The sequence below is a fragment of the Perognathus longimembris genome, chromosome 13, assembly GCF_023159225.1.
Source record: "Perognathus longimembris pacificus isolate PPM17 chromosome 13, ASM2315922v1, whole genome shotgun sequence".
Taxonomy (NCBI): Eukaryota; Metazoa; Chordata; class Mammalia; order Rodentia; family Heteromyidae; genus Perognathus; species Perognathus longimembris.
The window spans coordinates 25,907,956-25,926,302 of NC_063173.1; the positions used below are offsets into that span (position 1 = coordinate 25,907,956).

General features: G+C 38.8%; 1 pseudogene; it reads right to left on the bottom strand.

Moving 5' to 3' along the window:
• Window positions 1–433: 433 nt before the first annotated feature.
• On the bottom strand, window positions 434–1,372 carry LOC125361499 (annotated as a pseudogene).
• Window positions 1,373–18,347: the final 16,975 nt, after the last annotated feature.

Consider the following 18,347-nt stretch of genomic DNA (forward strand, 5'->3'; position numbering starts at 1 on the left):
GATGGTTGGGGGGGGGGGAAGCTAATTATTAATCACATTATACTCTTGTTTCCATCATTCTGTGCTTTTAGTTTTCCATATAACAGAGAAAAAAACAACTAATGTAGAAGGTGACCAGTTAAATAAATTTCCCCATCATTCCAAAAAGAAAAAAAAATCTAGAAATAAACAAGAAATAAAAATTTTATCTGTTGTATCCCAGTAAAAGAGTGCAAAGAGGAGCAGTGGGCAGAGGGAAAACTACTTTCTATAGTATATATGAGGCACATAGGTTAGAAGTTTCTCAGGCAAATTCACAGCTAAAGCAAAACTGGCAGAGCTTTACATATTGCCTAAAGCTGATTTCTCAGAGAGTCACACCCGATTAAATATTTCAGAATGTGTCTTAGTCACTGCTATCATCATCATCATCATCATCATCATCATCATCATCATCATCATCATCATCATCATCATCAGATCTGTCATTTAAAGGAGGCTGATCTGGTAGGCTGGCACGTGTCCATGCCCCAGTGGAAAGCAGGTCATAGCAGAAGTCACAAGTCCAAACAGGCTTATAGGACTGGCTAGGAAGAAGAAATCTCTTTTCAGAGCAGGGCCCACAAACAACAAAATCATATTTTCGGCAATGGTGATGACGGTTAACAGGTGTGTTTTCTGACAGCGCATACATACAGTGGCCTCAGAGTCAGGAACCCAGACAGCAGCATGTTCGTTATTAGGTGTCTTCCAACTTTTGGAGAGTAAGTCAGTAACACATTTGTTTATGTGATTCATCCATTCCGACTTCTCAGTGGCAGTGGCAGCATAAACTGCAAATGACTTAGTTGGTGTCTTAATAAGCCATCCATTCCTTAATTCTCCTTCATCTTTGATGGAAACAATAGTAGTAACATTTTCCAGGGGAATAATGTGCTGTTTGTTGTATTTTTTCTTCTGGATGACTATATTGCCATATACGAGAATATCATTAAATGAGAAAAACTGCCTTGCTTTAGGTTTCTTCCTGCACAACTTAGTCAATACTCCTTCTCCAATAAGAACCCGTCCAGGTATAGTTAAGGGCTGACCAGCTGCTCCAAAACAGTTTTCCACTATACTTATACGTCTAGTATTTGCTTCACTGTTTGCCAAACGATCCATCAATTTTTGCTAATAGCTTTTGATGCCTTAGTCAGCACACTTTTCTTTTTTGAGGCGATTGCATGTGCTTTCCGAATAAGTAATTTAATACTATTCACCTCCTGGTGCTGTTATGACCCGGGCTGGGCGCGGGCAACAGCGGCGGCGCCAAACGTCCGACTCTTCCTCGTTGCCCACTCGGGGCGCAGACTCTTGGCTCGTTCCCAGCCCCAGCCTTCCCGGGTGTGCGCAGCCCAAATGACCCAGACACAGTGGGAGGGCTGGCGGACAAGCAGCCGGCAGACGCCAAAACTCGCAGGTGACTTCCCCGCCCCTCCCAGGGAACTCCACAATGGCCGCCTGGGCGGGCCTCTCCTGCGCGTGCTAAAATATGGAACCAACCCAGATGCCCCTCAGTAGATGAGTGGATCAGGAAAATGTGGTACATATACACAATGGAATTCTATGCCTCCATCAGAAGGAATGACACTGCCCCATTCATAAGGAAATGGAAGGACTTGGAAAAAGTCATACTAAGTGAAGTGACCCAGACCAAAAGAAACATAAACCTTATTGTATCGGCTCATAGGGAATAGCTAGTACATGATTAAGCTAGTCATGGTAGAAGATCAAAATACTCCAATAGCTACACCCATATGATCACATAAGATGATGCCAAGTGAAATTAATTCTATGTTACAGAAACAAGAGTTATACCATTGTTGTAAATATTTTCAACATGCCATGTGAAACCATACCTTTTGGGTTTTTTCTTATCTGTTTGTTTGTTTGATTGTTTTGTTTAGTTTTGTTTCTCTTGTATTCCCTTCCTGTGGTTTCACTCCTGCTACCACTCTGTCTCATCTGAGTATCCTGGGTACTGTTTATATGGGTATTAGAACTGGGTAAGGGAAAGGGAATATCAAAATCGAGAGACAAAGGACCAAAAGACCAACCATTCCAAAAGCAATACTTATAAAACCATTTGGTGTAAACAACTGTACAACTCTTAGGGGGAGAGAAGAACGGGGAGGGAGGAGGTAGGGTAAAATGAGGGAGGAGGTAACAAATTGAATAAGAAATGTACTCACTGCCTTACATATGAGTCTGTAACCCCTCTGTACCACACTTTGACAATAAAGAAAAAAATGTTTAAAGAGAAAAAAGAAAGAGTATGAGTAATGAATCCTGCTTCTCTCAAAGTGTGAATCTGGAACCAGCAAGGCTGCCTGAGGCATACCCTTTCACCAATCCTTTGAACATAACTACCAATGATTCCTCATGGATTGCAGGTAGATAATGAAAAACATAGAAGAAATTTCCAAGCTGTAACCAATATGTTAGTCAAAACTGTGAATGAAATAAAATATAGCATACAAATCCTTTACATTACAAACTAAAAAATAATAGATGATTTTTCTTTAGGAATATTTAGTTTAATCTAGGGGCCCTTTTCTGTTCTGAAAATGTAAACAAAGTAAGAGACCTTCAAATGGAAAGAAAACACATTCTTCTGGAAAAAATGGGACAGGAATTTTTTCTTTTCATCTTCTATCCCCCATTTACTAACCTATGATTTGGTGATAGATGTGTTTCTGAACCTGCTTGCTCATCGAGTTCTACTATGACACATAGAGCTATGGCTGCACTCTTTCTCTGGCAACAGGTTCTTCCTTCACATCCTAAAGCTTACTGAAGAAATTCTGCTTCACCTTTTTCTTCTCTCAGAGGATTCACCATGCAACTGCTGTTTCCCCCTTAAACCTACCCCACATGACAGATAATCTCCTCCAAAAGGATTCCTTGATCATTGCAATTGGACCATCTGTTTCTTTTACCTCAGGATCCATGAGAGATACAATGTAGGATATTTCAAGAACCTGTGAAATGTGTTATATAAAGTCAGATCTGGGCAAGAATATATGCATACAAATTTCCTTTTAAATGAACATCAGGAATCAGCATTCTCTTCATGAAAACATATTTGAATGGACATATGGGGCAAATAAAGACATTTGATTTAGAAAGCAGGAAAATCTGGTAAACATTATTATTAGAGAACAAGGATGCCTACTTACATACTGGACCATTACATTTCCAGGGTAGGAGTTACCAACATTCCCTTTTCATAAGGAAGCTTCTGTTTGTGTTTGGGTTTTTTGTCCCATAACCCCTTGAATAAAGTACCTGATACTGGAAATGCAGGGATATGAACTCAGAGCAAATATCATAACTGGATATCTATATGTAACTGAAATTAAGTCCTTACCGTTCTTCCATTTTTTTTGTTGTTGTTGTTGTTCAGACTTGCAGATGTGACCTGTTGTGGAGAGGAAGAGCCTTTCTCAGATTGAGCAATAATGGAATCAACTTCTTTGTTCTGAAATTCAAGAGATAACAAAAGCTAATGGAAAGCTTGTGATCAAGTAAGGCTTATGAAGACTGTATACAACCATGTGATTTTCTGTATGTGTACTGTAAGCAAATCAGAGACCACAGCCATCTGAGTCATAATCCTTCGCTGAGATGTTTCTTGGCATCTGCCCTATTCTCACACCCATATCTGCCTCCCTCCTCCCATCTTGTTCAGTCCATCTTCCTTTGAGTAATTGCTGTTCTGTCCTTTAATGGCCAATTTTAATCTTAGGTAGAACTAGCAAGTTAATTTGTCTTGCATTTTGTTTCCTTATAATTGAACATTAGAATACATCATTGGGCCTTTGCCATCCAAAGTGCACGCTAGCCTTTCATCATAGCAGAAATGCATTTGTCAGTATAGTTTGATTCCAAATAATAGAGAAATGTTTACAAGTTGATAGGCTCCATGAATTCTATAATCCCATTTTCCATGTGTTGCTACTTATTTATTCTAACTTATTCTCAGTTAACTTTGTTTATTTTCCTTTCCTTTCTTCCTTTTTTCTTACTTTGTTCCTTTATTCTTTTGTTCCTTCCTTCTTTCCTTTTTCCTTTCTTTTCTTCCTTATTTTCTTGCTTTCTTCCTTTGTCCTTCCTTCCTTCCTTCTTTCCTTCCATCCTCCTTTTTTCCTTCCTTCCTCTTTCTTCTTCCTTTCTTCCTTCTTCCCTCCTTCCTTCCACTTACATACAACGACATAAAAATGCATTTCATCTCATATTCTATATTTAAGAGCTTCTTATACTTATGTCCCACATGTACCAGGCTATTATTCAGCCTACGTATCATGATTGTACAGGAATGGAGTGTATATCAGGGATACAGAAATAGGGTGACTTTTATATGTCCATGGGTTATGCACAACAGAGTAGAAGTTATATGTATAGTACAAACAGTAAGCCTATGAAATGTTTTAGAGTTGAATTTTTGTGTTTGTGTGTATATGAGTATTGGGACTCGAACTCATGATCCTTATGACTCATGTCCCTGGGCTTTTGTTCTCAAAAGTAGTGTTCTACCACTTGAGCCAGAGCTTAACCTGGCCTTTCCTGCCTGGGTTGGCCTTGAACTGTGATCCTAGATCATTGCCTTCTGTCTACCAAGGATTACAGGTGTGTGGCACTGGTGCCCAGGTGAGAGTTAATTTTTTGTTGTTGTTATATTAAGTAGATTTAAAAGGGGTTATTGTTGGGGATTCAGGCTGCCCTTCCCCCAGGCATGGGGCAGTGTGGGAGGGAGCCCCTCCCACCTTCTGGCCTCAACCGGAAGAGAAGCAAGCAGTCCCCACCTCTCTGCTCAGCTGCGTGTCTAATGGTGGAGGCCTGGCCCTTGGAGGATTGTAATCTCAGCCCATAGAGGAAGTTTCGTGACATCACGGTGGCAGACATGGTCTTTAGCCTATGACTGACCCTTTGGCCAGTCCCCCTCCTTTCCCACCATTACCGTTATATAACCCCCACCACCACCACCACCAATTAAATCCTGTGAGATGTATGGACCATCGAATTGTCTCCCTGATGCCTCTCTCACCGCCCAGTTTCTGGCACGTGAGGGGACGGGGGAAAGGGGAGTTTCAGCAACCTTTCCTCAGCTTAGCATAATCCATGAGAACACGCTTTGTTCCTTCTGTGGGCGGGAGGAATAAAAGCCGAGTGTTCTTTCATAGTTTGGGATCAGGCATTCCCCCTGGAGATAGGGGGAAAGGGGGTCCAGAGCCCCCTGACAGTTCATAATTTTCTAAGTCAGGTTATGAGTACCATGCTTCTTGGCAAATGTCATGCCTTTCTTCATTATCCCCCATCTTCCTTCTCTGGTACCTACCTGCAAGTTTCATAAGTCTCAGGCCTGGGTACTATCTCAGAGCTCTTTTACTCAAGGCTAGCACTCTACCATTTTGAGCCACATCTCCACTTATGGCTTTCTGGTAGTTGGAGCTAAGAGTCTCATGTCCTTTCCTGCCTGGGCTGGCTTCAAACAGCTATCCTTAGATCTCAGCCTCCTCTGTAGCTAGGATTATAGGCCTGCGCACCAATGTCCAGCTGCCTAGTTCATTTTTTACATAATGTACATTAAATATAATGACTACACTTGCTCATCCTCCTCCCTCCATGTTTGTGAACCTCTGTAGTTAATTCCTCATAACATATTTCCACTATATGGAAATGTTTTTTTAATTGTTATTATAAAGGTGATATACAGAGGGTTTACAAGTGTAAAAGTCAGGAAAAAGAGTGTATTTCTTTTTGGATAGTGTCCCTCCTTCCCTTGCTCTCTCCCAGTTTTTCCCTCCTATACCCATCCACAATTTGTATACTTCATTTTCAACATAGTGTTTAGTGAGTATCACTGCTGTATGACTTCACTATTTGTCCTTGCATTTTTCTGATCCCCTTACTATTCCAAAGACATTTAAAGTAACAAGACCAAAAGGAAAGAAAACAAAAAACATCAATGAAGAACAAAATCCTCTTGCTTCCAGTTTCTGAAGTTAATTCTGATTAATTTCTTTTAAAAAAAATAGTCAGAAGCACATAGGCATTGTGCCTTTGAGTTTCTCCCCTAAGAGTGTCTTTGGGTCTCATTGTGTGTGAATGCCTAGGGTCCTGTAACATTACTCATGTTTGGATGTATTTTAACTCTACCTTCTGCATATGAAAGAAATGTATGCTCTTTTTTGTCTGAGCTTTGCTCACCTGACTTAACATGTTTGTTCTACTTCTATCCATTTCCCTGCAAATGTCATAATATTATTTTTTCTCATGCATGGAGAAAATTCCCTTGTATATATATACCCACAATTTCTTGATCCACTTGTCATGGGGGTAGGGGGCAGATTCCACATCCCCCCAAGAGTCCACCACTCAGAGACAGTCTAAAGCAAAAAGATGGGTTTGTTGGGGAAGCAAAAAAGCCAACTGCTCAGCCAGGGGTGTAGCACAGACTCGGGAGCTGAATATATTCCCCCGAAAAGTGGGCTGACCAACCAGGGACACAGAGCAGACACAGGAGCTGCCACCGTGCCCCTGAGCAGACCTCAAATTGGGGTTTATAAAGGTACAAGCATGGCACAGATGTAGGGGGTTGATGCAGAGGGTAGAGTACACAATAAGTTCACAGATGGAGGAGGTTGATGCAGGGAGTGAAGCAAATAACAAACAAGTTAACCAAGCCATTTACAGAAGCAGAATTTTGGGGTCAGGTTAGCCTAATAATCAAGATGGTGTCAGCTCTATTCCCCCCAACATTTCCTACCATATTTCCTTAATCAAGATGGAGTCAGCCCTACAACACACTCATGTAGATAAAAAGTAAAATAAAGCAACCTAGGCCTATACTTATATACCAATAGTTATCACGAGTGGAAATAAGTTGAAGATCAGCAGAAGGCAGGCGGGAGGTGTGGCAAGCCCAAGTGATTGCTTTCCTGAGAAGTGCCTCCTCCACTTCCTCTGGCTCCAGCTCCAATGCCTTGGTCCCTGTCAGTTGGAAAAGCCTACAGTTATCACAGAGAAGGACAACAGAAAAGCTGATGAACATACTTTTCTTCAGTGGCCAAGAAGCTGGCTCCCCAAAGAACCCATCAGCTATATTTTCATCTAATGAGGACTTGGAAGCCAGTGACTGGCCGACAGCCTGATTTCCACTGAAGAAGATGGGATTCAGGAGAAAGAGATGGCCTTGGAGGACAATAACAGTGAACAAGTTTGGCATACTTAAGGATTTTGACTTTTTAAATGTTGAACTGGAAGATGCAGAGGGTGAAAAAGCATGGGCAATTTCAAGTGGGGAGTCTGGCAGCACTCACTGAACAGCATCAGTGAAGGGTACATGACTCCTTCCAGGGGTACCAGTGATCCAGCAGTATCCCTAGCCAAGCACTGACAAACCAGAAGATCACAGATGAGCCCAAGGAGGACAAAGGCCCTCCTGTTTAGCCAGATCCACTCATGCTCAGAGATGGTAAACAATGACTCTGCTGTTGAAGAACTGATACCTACAAGGCCAAAAGAAAAGCAGTTGAAAAGTGGTTAGACAATTGTAAAAGGACAGACTGGCTGCTCTGAAAAGCCATCTTTGCATTGTTCCTGCGTCCTGCCGGCAGCTTCACCAAGCTCTTCACCACCCCACCAAAACCACAACGAGAACTTGCAACAGGAGGAAAATACCAAAACTTCCAAGGCCCTGCTTTTTTTCTTAAAAGTACCTTAAAAAGGAAAATTTGTTTGTATTTTCTATTTACATATTATATTTTTGTACATATTGTTAGGGGTCAGCCATTTTTAATGATCTCGGATGACCAAACCAGCCTTCAAAGCATTCTGTCCTACTTCTGACTACTTGTGGTGTGACCATGTTCATTATAATCTCAAAGGAGAAAAAAACCTTGTAAAAAAAGCAAAAACAACAACAAAATAATCTTATTCCAAGCATTCCAGTAACTTTTTTTGTGTATGTACTTAGCTGTACTATAAAGTATTTGGTTTGTATGAGATGGTTAAAAAGGCCAAAGATAAAAAGGTTTCTTTTATTCCTTTTTTTGTCTATGAAGTTGCTTTTTATTTATTTATTTTTTGGCCTGTTTGATGTGTGTGTGAAACGATGTTGTCCAACAATAAACCGGAATTTTATTTTGCTGAGTTGTTCTAAAAAAAAAAAAAAAGAAAACAAAAAACAATTGTAAAAGGACATTTTGTGCCAAGGAAGACATACATAGGATAAACACAGATGCACAAGAACTGGAGCTCCGGGGAAGGTTATTCAAATTACATTTCCAACTGCTACTTCTGTTCCAGGCCCATTGAAAACGCATCAACCAAGTAAACAATAAAAAAGGAATCAGAGGTCATTAACATGTAAAAGGAGTTTGCCCATCTGGAGTGCATCCTCAAGGAAGCTGAGGCTGCCTCAGAAATGGAAGGAATTGACATTTCCACATCTACAACCCATGGTAGAAACTGCCATTCCTTCTCCAACTGAAACTTTGAAAAATAATAAGGAATTTATATCAGCCATAGCACAAGTTAAATCATTCAGAACTCTCTGGCCCAATGGCATCTTGGGCAGCTGTGAGGATGGCTCCATGCAGATGTTGATACACGTTTAGTTATACCACTAGATGCTGGGTCAGAGGGTAACCTTCATGGTCACAGGCTCTAACCAGGACATGTGAGAAACCAACTACAAACTGATGGAACTCAACCTGGAGATTCCTGCAGAGTCTTTAAAGTGTAAGATAAAGACGTATGCTGCCTGTCAGCGATTCTCACTAGAAAAATTAACTTATTTTTACTCCATAATTATTATTGAAACTCTATAGATTAAAACCAGTATTTTACTGTACATTTGCATCATGCACTGTTATACAAGAGTAGGTGTACACAATGGAATTTTATGCCTCTATCAGAAAGAATGGCACTGCCCCATTCATAAGGAAATGGAAGGACTTGGAAAAAATTATACTAAGTGAAGTGAGCCAGACCCAAAGAAACATGGACTCTATGGTTTCCCTCATAGGGAATAATTAGCACAGGTTTAGGCTAGTCACAGCAGAGGATCACAAGAGCCCAATAGCTATGCTTTTATGAACACGTAAGATGATGTTAAGTGAAATGAACTCCATGTTATGGAAACTAGTGTTATATCACTGTTGTAATTACTTTCAACTTGCCAGGTGAAATCGTAGCTTTTTTTTGTTGTTGTTGGTATCCTCTAGTATCCCCTTTCTGTGGCTGTCCCTGTGCTATCACTGTATCTCATCTAAGTACCCTGGATACTGTATATACTGGTATTAGAACTAGGGAAGTGAAAGGGAATATCAAAATCCAGAGACAAAGGATAAAAAGACAAACAACTCCAAAAGCAATACTTACAAAACCATTTGGTGTAAACCAACTGAACAACTCATATTGTATAAGAAATGTACCCACTGCCTTATGTATGAAACTGTAACCCCTCTATACATCACTTTAACAATAAATAAGTAATTATTCAAAAAAAGAGTAGGTATACAAAGCTAAAACAATTGTGGTCATTTATGGCAGACCACAGGGCTTGTTGGATATGAAGTCTGCAGAATTCAATAGATGTGAATGCAATTTTCTGCAGTTCTTGTGGATTCACATGTGTCATGCTAAAGGCAACGTGGGGTTGTGGGAACTGAGAGGAAACCTGAAGACTATAAAACTTGCAATATACTTACTTATCCACTGAGTCTGTAACAATATGAACGGGATTCTCTGTCCTTTTTTAAAATAGCATTTTGTAAAAGAAAGGAATCCCACAACTAACAATTTAAAAGGAACACCTTATGTTTTTTATATGCATATCTTATCCACCATGGCTTCTCTTTCAAACTGGGCTCTGTGGTTGCAAAGTTTGCAATGCAGAAATGAAATGCTTAGCTTTGCCTTTTTTGGTGGTGTGGACCCTTCCAGAAAGGTAATTATGCTCAAGTGCATTAATTGAAGGCACTGTGCAATGCCATTTGACTGCTGACTGTAGTTATGTTTTCTGCTGGTCACGGCACATTCATAATTACTGTATTTTTTTTACCCTGATTAAAATATTTTAATGGTGCTCTGGTACTGTAAATGGTGTCCTTTAAATTATTTAATAGCTTTTGGGTATTGAGCAGGTAAAAAGGTATGGTGTTCAAGGACATAACCACACTTTACATCCTATCTTACTCTCCGATATCTTCTCACCCTCCCTACACCCTTTTGGTTAAAAATAAGAAAAAGCATTGTAAAGGAAAATAATTTCATTCTTAAAGAAATACATAAATTAAAATAGAGAAAGGAAAGATAAAATTCCATTTAGGTGGAAACCAAAACATTACCGGGTTGTATGTTAACTTGTTTGTTTGACAAAAGCACATGAGCAAAAACTCTTAGGAAAGAAAAAATCTATTTGGACTTAAGGTTTTATTCATTGTGGGCAAGATTTTGCAGAGCAGGAAGGCATACCTCTGTTGATCAGAAAGATGATACACGTCCCTCAGATGTGAAACACAAATAGAATAGAAAAGAAAGAGAGATTACATTTAATCTTTCCCTATTTTTATTCAGTACAATAATAAATTGTCACCAGAGGGAACATTTCTGGATCTTAGCTTTCAAATATACTAGAACCAATTCTCCACTACCCAAAAATTTTAGAGGCAGTTTCCTATCACTTGTCTCTTCCTGCTGAAACCCACTGTTACCAGGAAGATTTGTCCCAAGAAGAAGAGATGGAGATTTGGACTTAGAGGCGACAGATAACAAGAACTTTTCAAGAAGTTGTTGACAAAATCTTACCTTCCATATTTTTTATTCAGACGTGGTGAGTTGCTCTGTGTTGAACTGAAGAACTTGCTGGGTTGAAACTCTCCACAGGACACTTCTCTGCCCTGTAGAGGTCTCATTACTCATGAACCCTGATGCTAAATATCTCTTTACAAGATAGAGCACAGCCTTGTGATTTCTCATTCTGAGACTTAACTGACAAAGGAGAGAGTAGAATCCAGTGAATCATGTTCCTCACAAGATACTCTGAACAGTATATGTACTGATACTCTTGCTCTCTCTCTCTCCCCACCTCAACAAAGCCTTCCCTGCAGGTGTTTTTGGTTTGAGTTTCATCCTGCCACCTGACAAAAAATGTAAGACAGTGTGTGATTCTTCTGAGAGCCCATGTAAGTAAGAAGAAAGAACACCTTTATGGGGATGTAAACTTGTTCAACCACTCTGGAAAGGCTACTCTCAACCACTCTCAACCACTCTCAAAAGGCTAAACATAGAGTTCTCCTATGACCCAGCATTTCATTTCTTGGGAATTTATCCAACAGATCACAAACAAGGTCATGCTAAAGCTACCAGCACAACTATGAAAACACCATTGAAGGCACATATCTTTCATCAACAATTCAGGGAGCCTATGTAGGAGAATCACATTTCTGTCTGCCAGGGCAAAATCAGGGGACTGTGCAACATAATAAACAATGAAAAAATGCCTGGGGTGTGACTGAAGCAGTAGAGCTCATTGTAGCAAGCATAAGGCCCAACTTTATTTACTCATGATATCGTGTCCAATCCTTTGAGAAGACATATCAATCCTGCATGTAGATGTGACTAACAATTGGTCAAAGAAATACTGAAAGGAAGAAATAATAGATGAATTCCTTATTAGAATTGCATCTCTCTTTTAGTGCCTGACAGTAGTAATAGCATAAAGCCAATAATAATATCACTGTAAAAATACTGTTACCAAAATACTGCTTGCAAATGACAAACAATATCTTAATTCACTAATACAATGCCCATGTTTTTTTTTTATTTTTTTCTACTTCTTTTTTTATTATTAAATTTTATTGATAAGGTGATGTGCAGAGAGGGTATAGTTACATAATAAGGTAGTGAGTACATTTCTTGTCATATTTGTTACACCCTCCTTCATTTTTCTTTCCCTTCCCCAGTTCAGATAAGCATATATACAATATCCAGTGTACCAGAATCATATACAGTGACCACAGGGGGTATGTCAAAGGAAATTCACCTAGTACATTAAACATAATGACAACAATAAAATCCTCCTGTTTCCATCTCTTGGAGTTCATTTTCTTAGCCTCATCTTATATAATCATGTGTGTAGCTGTTGAGACCTTTTTATGTTTATTAGTAATTGTTTGGTTTTAGAGAGATGATGTAAAGTCGCTGACCAAAATATGTAGAAATACCATTTGAAAACAAGTTTGTTGCTTTACAGACATGATCTCTACTGTTCTCCCCTCCCCCTCCAACAACCACATATCAGGGAGACCATGCGCCTTTGTCCTCTGTGCTCTAGGCTTGTCTCGCTCAATATTATTCGTTCAAGATCTGACCATTTCCCTGTGAATGCCATTATTTTATCATTTGTTTATTATTTTGCCATTAAGATTACTTTTATGTTAAGTACACATTAAACAAGAGATTGATTATCTAAAATCAAATATAACACTTTTGAAAGAGACATATTCTAAAATTACTGATTTCAATGACAAATTAAAAATGTACTGAGTAGTCTGATTTCTAAGTTTATGTTGCTGTTAATTTCATTAAACATATTGACTATTTTTTCAGTAGGCAGACAATTATGTTTACTTTAGAGACAATATTTTTGTTGATTACTCAGAATTCATTATGTTACCTAATACACACAGAATGGACTTTTCTATGAAATTATGTAGGATGTCATGTTATCTTCTCCATATTAATAACCTGATTGTATTTTCATATGTGCAAGTACACTTTATGAGCAATCGTCTTTGTTATCGCTCTCTACTCTAGTTTCTGCTCACCACACAATCTGAGCCTGTTTCAAGAGTTCTTTTTTAAAAAATTGATTTACATTCACAAGGCTTTTATCCTGTTTGGGTTCTCCAATGCAAACTGAGTTTTCCTCCAGGTGAAAGACATTCCACATCTATTACATTCCTAACGTTTCTCACATGTGTGAATTCTCTTAGGCCTGCTAAAGTGAGTTTTGGTTGAAAGACTTTCTATGTTTACAAGGTTTCTCACCTGTGTGAATTCTATTATCCATGCCAAGGTCTGTCCACATTGGTTGCATTCATAAGGTTTCTCTCCTGTGTGTTCTCTGATGAACATGAAGGTCTGTCCCACTTCTAGGTGAAAGAATTTCCTCATTGGTTGCATTCGAACTTGCCGCTTGCGGTCCGTCATTCCCCCTCCAGGCTGGGCATTGGCTGAAATGATCCCGGGGTATTACAGACACCGGAAATCTAGGCCATATCAGTAATGATAATATTCTCCCATGAGGTCCCATGCACCTTGGACACGCCATAGATGGTCCTGGTTCTCTGAATACAGAGGTCTGGGGTTGGGTTCCGGAGAGACCTCCTCAGATGACCAGTTGGGCTCCTCAAATGACCTGCGGGGGCAGCCGCCCAGGACGCAGAACCGGGGCGCAGGAGCCCAGGCTAATATGATGCCCATTTTTAATTCACAAAGAACATTCAATGAGATCTGCCATATTCTGAGCAAAAAAGTATAAATTTATAAATTTAAAGAACAGAAGTTACACAAATTATGCTTTCATACGGAACATAACACTGACTTTCTCTTGCAGTCTTATGTGATGAGCTACTTCATTTATTCATGGACCCTTGGATGGAAATTGCTCTTATAGTGGTTCATAATGTCTTCCATACTGCCTTTCCTTCTTCTACTCTGACCCTGTGCATCTTGAGCTGGCCGTAAGTAGCAGTGCTACTTCTCCATTACCTTCCTGCACTCCAACACTCACTGGATGCTGCATCTCCTGCAATCTATGATTGGTAGCAAGTCTTTTCAGAGCAAAACCCTGTTTTATACAGTTTACTAGATCATGATTATCAAGAATTGAGAAATTTAAGTATAAAAAGGAATAAAATTATATTTGTTCACAGGTAACAAAATCTTACATAAAGTTCTGAGTATTCAACACACAGATGTACAAAAACCGGTAGAGTTTATTTTAAATTTAGCAAAATTTTAGGACATAAAGTCAAAATAAAGAATACAATACAAAAGCATAGAATAGTAGGATAGAACTATACATATGGTCTTTAATATGGGTCCCAATTTTCTTCAATGAAAAAAACTGTCTCTCCAAAAATGATATGGAGGAAATAGCATCATCACAAAATAATTTAAAACAATAAAATATGACCTTTATTTTGCATCACACAAGTATACATAGACATATTCACCCAAGTATGACATATGCAGAGATGAAATAAAATAGTGTAATTCCATAGAAAAATTAATTTACAAATCCAGCTAAATGAATACTAGGCAGCAGGTACTTGAGATATGTGTCTGGGGAAGATCAAGGGTAGATGCATGAAGAGAGGAAGGTGGGAGAATGAGGTCATAATATTCAATGAAGACCTAGTCATATAAAGAAAATTGGGTGGAGGGGTTGGGAAGGATGTGGAAGAATGAAGAAGGGGTAATATTGATTAAGATGCATTGTAGTTGGAAATTGATTTTGAATGGTAACCTCCTTTTACAATTACTTATCGTTAAGAAAAATACAATTTAAAAATAACTGAAAATGAATTAAAAAACTAAATAATGACACAAAGTTTGAAACTCCAAGAAAACAGCAACAGAAACACCAAATCTGCTCCCAAAAGAAGAAAAACCTTTACTGCTTTGGAATTGACAATAATTTCTCTGCCAAAACTATAGAAAACACAATAAAATACTCAGAAACTACATGAAAGTAAAGAACTTTGCATCAAAGGACATAAGCCACAACACAAGTCAATCTGTGAAGTGTGAAAATAAATTGCAATTCATGTACAGGAAAATTATTTGTGCATAGAATATGTAAATAACTCTTTAACTTAAAAACTATATTAAATATCAATGAATCCAAGTAAATTGGAGAACTGCTTATGCAAATGTGTTCAACATTTCTAATCAGAGAAATGAACATCAAAGCCATAGTGCTACTCAGTAGACACTATGTTGAAAATGAGCTATCCAACTCGTGGGCAGAGATGGGAGGGGAAAGCAGAGAAAGCAAAGGGAGGGTAACAGTGTTGTAAAGGAAACACACTCATTACCTGAGTTATGAAACAGTAAGCCCTCTGTACATTACCTTAATACTCATGGTAGTTAGGATGATCACCCTCAAAACCAAACCAAACATGTTAGGAAGGATGCAGGGAAGTTGGAGCAATTGGAAACTGTTCATGGGACTTTCAGGAAGTGGTATGGTGTTCCCTCCTAAAATTAAAAATGTAATTTTCACATGTTTTAGCAATCTCATTTCCAGCTGAAGATTAAAAAGATTTTGAAGTAGGGTTTCAAGGGCCTAATAGCTCTATTTTTTCATAGCAGCCCTATTTATAACAGTGAAGATAAAAAACAAACCACTTATTTATTGAAATGTGTTTGGTCTGTTAGGGCTCTGGAACAGGATGACATGAAGTAAGTTCCTACTTATTGGGCATGCAATCATTTTTTGCATTTTGTTAGGTAAAAGGATGTGTACCAGCCACATGGACTGGCTTCCAGCTTGAAGCATGTCTTTACAGAGACTCAGCCCGATAATGTTTCTTTTGGTATTTTCTTGTTCGTGTGATTTTTGTTCTGAACTCAGACTGGTCCTAGACTGATTCCAGGTATATAGACCTTTGGTTATTTCACTTTGCTAAGAGCCTTTATAAGCCACCATGATTTTGTGTTCTTACTAGGCTTGGTTGTGTCTCTGGGCTGGGTAAAGGTCACTTGGGTTTGGCAGTCATAGGGGTGTGGGCTCAGCTCACTTTTTCCCACACCTCAACAGAGTCACAGCTCTGAGTGGATTTTTATCAGTCTTCTGATAATTGCATAAAATATTAGTAAATGGGTTGCAATGTTCTTTCACCTTGGAATCAAGACTAGGTTGCAGCGTACAACTGGGACTTCCCCTGCTGTCCTAGACTAGATTACTTCAGAATGAAAGCAACATTTAGCAATTTTCAAGGTTAAAGGCTATGACTTTTATTTCCAGAATCACGTTAACATGGAAATGACTTGTTTTCTTTTTATAACCCCAGTGGACTTTTTAATTTCAGATATGGTATATTTTCAAGGATACATTTCATATTCTAAAAGACCTGATGATCTCTTGAAATGAATTGACTCATTTCCTCACAATTAATGGTCTAAATTCAGCAATGTCCTAAATACAGTATAAAATATTATTTGAGTAGGAACATAGAGAAAAGAAAGACTATTTTAAATTTTACAATGTGTAAGACTATAATAAACAGGATTTATAAGATTGGTAGGGTTTATAAGATTTACAGGCTTCTTTCTGTTGAAGTTAAAGTAAAATTAAAAAGTTTGAAATAAGAAAATATTTATAATAACATAAGAATGTTCTTCATATAGAGTGGCATAGACATTCTACTTTCGTATTAATGCTATCTCAGAGAAAACCTAGAAGAGCCGAGGTAAAGCGCATCCATTTAAAGATCCTAAGGAGTTAGACTGTTATATTTCAGAGACAAGGATTGAGAAAAGAGCAGATAAGTGTCATTGCCATGTTTCCCCATAAAGCAAAATCTAAAAACCAAGGCATACGTTGTTCATAATTGCTCCACTCTGCTTCCTGCCATCTCCAGAGGGGGAACCCGAGAAAAATAGCTTCCACATTCATTGTCTTTAGGAGTGTCCTGCAGAGCCCTCTGTAGAACTTGCTTGAGAGTCTGCCTCTGCCGCTGCCTGAAGGAGCCAACAAAGAAGTAAATGATGGGGTTGGCACCGCTGTTAACACAAGAGAGGAAAATAAAAAGCCAAGAAAAGTAGCAGAGGAAAAATTGGACCTCAATATAAAATAATTTTCTTAGAAAGTGGTTAATGCCAAAGGGCAGACCACATAAGACAAAAACCAGCACTGTGAGCAGGACGGTCACATACAACCTGGTCAGTGAGATCCGTCGAGAACCACAGAACATCCTTACAGTCAGAGCCAGGCTGGCCCCTGAGAGAATCATGAATAAAAAAAGCAAGTATACAACAATAGAAAATGTAAGTGACAAACACCACTTCCAATTATCATAAGCATACTGTATTTCACAGTAATAAGTTAGCAAAAAATTAAATGGCAGTGAAAGTACCCATACTAGTGTACACATGAAGGATGATGCATGTCTTGGGCGGCGGCACCTGTACCAGATGGGACACAGGACAGACAGGCAGCGCTCCAGGCTAATAACACTGAGGAAGCTCAGGCCTATGGTATAAAAATAGACAAGTGCAAAGTAGGAGATTTCAGAGAGATAGATCCGGGTTTCAAGGAAATGGATAGTAATTTTTTGCAGAGAAAAAATAAGATGAAAACAAAGGTAGAGGAAGTCAGCCACAGCTAGGTTTAGAATGTAGACTAAGATGGCATTTCTTTGAATCTGGAAGCCCAGGAGCCAGATCACAGTGGAATTTCCTGCCAGTCCAATCACATCAATGATGACATTCAACCACCAGAAAATTTCCGTCAGTGAGACACAGTATTCCGGATAGATATCGCTGTGGTTACTTATTAGTGTCACGTCTGTAATCAAGGCTGGTGTGGTTGATTCCATGCTCAGAATCATTCCATTCCTGCCCCTGAAAACAAAAACCAAGCTTCAGAAACTCTTAAGTAATTTCTATTTCTCAGCTTTTTCCTGCAGTGTAGTAATCATTATTTTCATTATTATAAAGAGGGAGAAAATAGAGTATCTCAGAGATTAAGTAGTATGTCAAGAGTTGAGGATTTCTGGATACAGAAGCACATTCAGTACTTTTCAGCAATACAGTCTGAGGTCTCTCCCCTGTACATAGACTTCAAATATCACAGAAATATACTATGATCCCAACACCTCAGTCAGAGAACTAGTGCTATTGATCCAGTACTACCTTAGGCCAGAGAGGAAATTTTCTCTCATGTGTAGGACTCTAAAGAGACACAAAGATCCCCTTGCCAACTTTGTGTGAGGTTGCTACAATTTGTTCACTGAATGAATGCATGATACACAGATTTCTGTGTCACATTATATGACTTAAATGGAAAAATAAATGAAAATAAGATAAAAAACCTTAGAACTGGTCCATATGATGTGATGGAAAACTCATTCATCTTAATTCATTTTGTGAAGACTCATGGTATATGCGGGGTGTATATGTGCCCAAATATCTGATGTTGATCACTGAGTGGTCTTTGAATGATGCTACATGTTTTTGTTAAGCACCTCAAAGAATTATATGAAGTATGGGAATATCTTCAAGAGAAACACGAAGAGTAGTGCTCT